The sequence below is a fragment of the Ambystoma mexicanum genome, chromosome 2p (genome assembly GCF_040938575.1).
Source record: "Ambystoma mexicanum isolate Mex_15411 chromosome 2p, UKY_AmexF1_1, whole genome shotgun sequence".
NCBI lineage: Eukaryota > Metazoa > Chordata > Amphibia > Caudata > Ambystomatidae > Ambystoma > Ambystoma mexicanum.
Genome location: NC_090923.1, coordinates 1448180898 through 1448186897, shown reverse-complemented (window position 1 = coordinate 1448186897; position 6000 = coordinate 1448180898).

Below are 6000 nucleotides of genomic sequence, written 5' to 3'. Positions count from 1 at the left end.
CTCATCTCCCACAACAGAGTAGCCGTGTGGGCCACGAGCCTATGGGGTGTTTTAGTTTCCCATGATCCACACAGGTGGATTGTGGCGTGCATCCTGTCCTCGGACCTCATAGGTGCCCCCCCCCCCCCGCCGGCCCTTTCATGGCCATTTTTTCTCAATATTTTTTTTTCTTTTCCAAGAGTGTTGCCTTGTGTGGGTACCTGGGCATACACTGTATTGTGGCTGGGCACATGCAGGCTTGTCCTGAGTTTGGTTTCGATGCTTGGGTAGCAGACATCCACACCCCTCCTGCTTCCGTTTCCATGGGCTTGCAAAGGGTGTGCCCAAGTGACAGCAAATTACACGGTGACATTGGACTCCCATGAGCTGTTGGCCAGTCCATAGTCAATACTGTGTAGACATTCATAGTGTACATTGTTGTTGCACCTAACTATGCATGATGGTTTGATATGTGCCTCTACTTACATATGTTGCTCATGTTTTGCAGGTATTTCACACAGTTCTTCACACGGGCATACTCTCTGGAGTCAGACTACATGTCGGTAGATGTGCACTGACACTTTTGCGTGGCGCCATCACTGTACATCTGGACGGTGAGGACATACCAGCAGAATCAGGTAATGAGACTACCATTGATTACATGCATTGTGTCTTGTTTGGGTGGGCTTCAGGGTGGGTTGGTGTGTAATTTGATTGAAATTACTCTTACACAGGTGTGTAGTAGTGGCTCCAGCGCGGTTAGCTGTTCAAGTGCGGCTATGTACCATTTGGGGCACTGCTATTTGTGACACCGGTGTCATGTTGTGATGGCCAGTTTGTTTGCTCTCACATACCATGACATGGTGTCCTCAGTGGCGGGACTGTGAAGGGAATGGGTGACATGGCAATGTTGTCATGTAGTGAATCGCCTGTGGCAATGCATATTTGATTGATGGAGTTGTGTCTTTTCGTTGTGATGCATTGCTGGTGTATGTGTAGGTAGGGGTGCACACATAGTGACACTTCCATGTTAACAATCTCAGGCTGAAGTGTATCTGACAGTTTATTGTCAAGTAATTTTGTGACATTGTCAGGTAGTGTCATCATTGATTGTCAGATGGTATGTGCCAGAGCAGTGTGCACTAGCCAGCACTGTGATTCCTAGGTGAAGAAGTTGGCCACCAGTTGCGTACGGGCTGCCTCCCCCCGTGCCCTTTCCCCTCCCATGCGCAGCGGGCGTGCATGTGGTTGTGGATGTGGGGGCACCACCATGTCCACGGGCAGGCCCCGGCGTGTTGCAACGTTGTGCAGGACACATGCTGCCACTATGATCCTGCACACTATTCGGGGAGCATATAACAGCTGCCCGCCAGAACGGTCAAGGGAGCGAAAGCGTGACTTCAGCACTCCGAATGTGCGCTCCACTATGCCCCGTGTTGCAATGTGGGCTGTGTTGTACCTTACCTTGGGTGGCGTGGTGGGGTTCCGGATTGGGGTCATCATGTGGGGGCTGATAGGGTAGGCACTGTCCCCTGCGGAGGTGGTGATGGGTATCATTAGTGGTGTTGTGTCATGACCCAGTATCTGACATGCATGCATGTGCAGTGGCATTCATGCTCACCAAGCAGCCATGTATCTCCATGCTGGCCAGCCTCTAGGTCCCAGCATAGGGTAGACATTCTGTAGATGAAGCTGTCGTGGGTGGACCCGGGATAGTTGGCATATACTGATGTGATTATTCCCTTGGCATTGCATACAACTTGCACGTTGATGGAATGCCAGTGCTTGCGGTTTCTATAGATGTGCTCTGTTGCCCTGGGTGGACGTAGAGCCACATGTGTGCAGTCAATTGCACCAAGCACTTTGGGGAATTGAGCCACACCATAGAATTCCTAGATGCACGTCCGCCTTTCTGCATGAGTCCTGGGGAGATATAGGTGCCTGCGGACTGATGGCCGTGCAGTGATGATGTTCAAGACCTGGTGTAGGCAGCGTGACTGCGTGGCCTGTGACACACCACCCACTATGGCACTTGTCTGCTGAAAGGATCCAGTGGCCAAGAAGTGCAGTACATTCAGGACCTTCTGCAGGGGGCTGAGTGCTTGGGAGCACAGGGTGGGTGATGTGAGGTCATCCTCCCACTCACTGACCAGGTCCAGTATGATGTGTGCTGGAAACCTGTACCTCCCATACACCTGGTCATCAGGCATCCCGAATAGGCTGGTTCTGGTTGTGAATATTCTGGCCCTGACTCTCCTCCTCCTCCTCCTTTGGTAGCCCACTGCCACTGCTGCTAGGAACGGTATGTTCATCCTGGCATCTGCCTTGTTTATTGATAAGTGCGCAAATTAATGCCTTGCGCGTGTTCTAGGCGAGCGTGTGACCCTCGCACCCATGGAATCTAGTTCCCACTCCAATAGCGTGTGGAAATTCCCACGCAGCAGGCATACAGGTGCGCTGACGTACTTGCGTGTGTAAGTGCCCGCGCGTACATAGGCCAATGGCGTGTACGCGCACTTTTGGCCAATTACACGCGATGTAATACACGTACATTGGCCAATCGCGTGTAAGCGCACTTTTGGCCAATTACACGCGATGTAATACACGTACATTGGTCAATCGCGTGTACGCGCACTTTTGGCCAATTACACGCGATGTAATACACGTACATTGGCCAATCGCGTGTACGCGCACTTTTGGCCAATAACACGCGATGACACTCTGACGTGCAGTATTTCCACGTGTGCTCCGTCATCACGTGCTGAGTGGGGAACGCCCGTGCGGATCACGTCAGACGCGCTTACGCGGTGAGGGACTCTGGTCCAATAGAATCTCGTATGCGTGCTGACGCACTTACGCGCTAAGGCCTTTTCCTCGGATTTTACACTGACGTGCAGGAATTTCACGTGCCAAATCACTCCGTATCAAGCTGGCCACCCGAAAACACACGGAACACCACGCTCCTGCCCAGAAGGCCGAGTTACTGCCCCCCCAGTGCCCTGAGCAGCCTCCCACGTGCTATCTGCTGCTGCCTGCCTGCCTGCCTGCCTGCCTGCCTGCCTGCTGCCACCGTGCCCTGCCATTTGGTGCCTGCACATCAGCCATCTGCAGGGGTCCAGTTGCTGTGTCCACCCCTGCTGGAACTGAAGACTCCCAACTAGGATTACATCGCTCCACAGCCCAGCCCCAGGACCCAGTTGCCCACCCACACCTGCCTCTGGGGTTGCCATGTCGGGCACTTCGACATCTGGCACCAGTGGCAACCCCAGGCCAGAGGGGCAGAGGGTCACCAGCTTCACTGCCACCGAAGTTGGTGTCCTGGTGGAGCATGTCCTGGGGCAGTATGATGCCCTCTTTGGATCGTCCCGCGCCAGCAAGGAAGGACGGGAGAGGATCTGGGCCGACTGTGTGGTTGCCATCAACGCGGAGGGGGTGGCAACCCGCAAAGTCCAGAAGATCAAGAAGCGCTGGGAGGACTTGAGGTCCAGGACCCTTGTGAAGGCCCGGCGCCTCGTGGAGGGGGGCCGGGGCCGCATGAGTTCCATCCAGAAGAGGGTCCTGGAACGCGTACGCCCAGCGCTCCACGCCCAGGTCCTTGAGAGGGAGGCCCGTCTGGAGTTGAGCGGTAAGTGTGCAAGCATTACTGTGTGAGACAGGGCATGTTGCGGTGTGCTGGTTCTATGATACTTGCCTGTATGTGTGCCATGGGCCATGTATGCATGTATGTGTGCAGGGACATCATGGTAATGCATGTGCGACCAGTGATGTGTGACCCACATGGTTGTTGCATGTGTTGAAATGTGGCATGGGGAGCCCTATGCAGATTTAGGACATGAGAGCATGCCAGTCTCTGTACCTGGACATGGATGGGGGTGAAGGATGGGTGCTGATGCCAGGTACATATATGGTAGCCATGTCTGTGTGCCTGACCTGCGTGTCTGTGACTTGTGCATGCCATGGATGCATGACACATGTGTGTGACAATGCACAGATTCTGTGACGCACCCAACTTACCCTTGTTTCGCCTGTGTTCGTTGTGTTTGGGGCCAGATGGATGTGACTGAGGTGAAGTGTGTGCATGTGATATGCATGAGCCATGATGCATGTGAGTTACATATCATTGAATGTTTCAAGAGTCAATTGGACATGCATGGAAATGTGCATGGCATGCACCATGCCTGTTACTGTGTGTGTTTTGCCTGGACTGACCCATGTGTTGTGGAGGGACATGATGGAAGTGTACTTTGACAGGGGTGCTCATCTGCTATTGCTTCCTGTCTAGGGGACCATTTTACAGTAGCCTGATGCTTGTGTCCTTTGTCTCCCTCTACGCAGCGGCTAGTGAAGAAGAGGGCGGAGACGGCGCTGTGGAGCAAGGCGGCGGGGATGCCCCTACGGCTGCAGCGGAAGGGGTGGGTGAGCCCCCACAGGGGCCTGCTACGGCGGGAGACGGTGAGGAGCCATCCAGGTTGGTGGTTTGCACAGAGGAGGAGGAGGCCGACACTGGTGCACACATGGGGCCTGGTGGGAGCATCCCTGCTGGTGCAAGTGGTGCAGTCCAGGGCCAGGGGCAGGAGGCAGCACAGGTCACCGTGGAGGTGCCTGTGCATGTCGCTGTCCCTGACCCTGTGAGTGCACCACCATGCACCAGCAGGGATGCCCCGTCCCAGGCCCGTCCGCAGGTAGTGGGGATGTCCATGTCAACTGACTCCCCTCCACCTGCGGCCGTGGGAACCCCTGGCCGCGTGGAGCAGGTCCTGATTGGGGTCGCGATGCGCACGGCTGTGATTCGTGATGACGTGCGTGCTTCCCGGGAGGAGCACGCACGTCATCACGAAGTGCACCGTGCCGACGTGGCCCAATTGGGATCGGCCATGTTCGGGGGGTTCCTGCATGTGTTGGCCAATCTGACGGCCCTCTCCTCCTCTGTGCAGGCTATCCACCGGTCGTTCTCCTTGCCGTCTTCCGGCCCAGATGCCACCATGGCCCCCTGTGGACCTGCCCCGACCAATGCAGCCAGCTCGGTGGGGATCCCATCCCTGCCACAGTTGGGAGTCGGAGGTCCAGCAGGGGTGGACGACACAGCAAGTGGACCCCAGCAGATGGAAGATGTGCCGGCATCATCGGGCAGGGCACGTGCACGACGGCGTCGGTGGTTACCATCAGCCTGGATGCCGTCGTGCTGGCAGAGGCAGTGGCGTCGGAGGCAGCAGCGGGCTCGACGTGGGAGGCATCATGGCTCAGGGCCATCAAGATCAGAGGGGCAGGCATCGGCCGGAGGGCAGGGCAACCCTGGCATGGCGGTGTGTTCCGTGTGGGAGGAGTTTGGCCAGCGGATAGGTGCGGAGCGGCAGCGGGCGGAAGAGGAGCGGCTCGCCATGGCCAGGGCGGAGATCTCCATGCGTCGGGCATTGAGGCGGGCTGAGTGCCTCGAGGAGGCTCGCAGGGATTTTGGTGAGCACATGGGGTTGTCCCTGCGAGACCTCGGGGCCAGGACAGAGTCCCGCCTCCAGGACATTGACATGGAGTTCGAGGATGCCCTGGCCAGCATCACCAAGTGAGCCGCAGGACTAGCCCGCTGCCTTTGTATATAGTTTTTTAGTTAGTTAGTGCTAGGTTTCCTTTATTTATTTTTATTATTTTGGACCGCTCGGACAATGGCCACTTTTTTGTACATATTTATTTTATTAGTTAGTATTAGGTTTCATTTGTGGTGTTGGGCTCATGGACCCTGGAACATTCCTGTATATATTGTTATATTTTGGGAGATACATTTTTTAATTTTTTTATTGTTTACACCATGACGTAATGGTTTTTCTTTGATTTCCTACTACATGGTTTTGCTTTGGACAAATTCTATTGATTTTTTAATCCTTTGTTTTTTGGTTTATCATTTTTGTTCTCGGACATGGACCTTTTATTTACTTTGCCACATAGTTGTATGTTTTATTGGTTTACTTGATTTTTGTTTTTAATACATTTTTATATTATCTTACACTTGTGTTATTTTCTCTTTGGTTT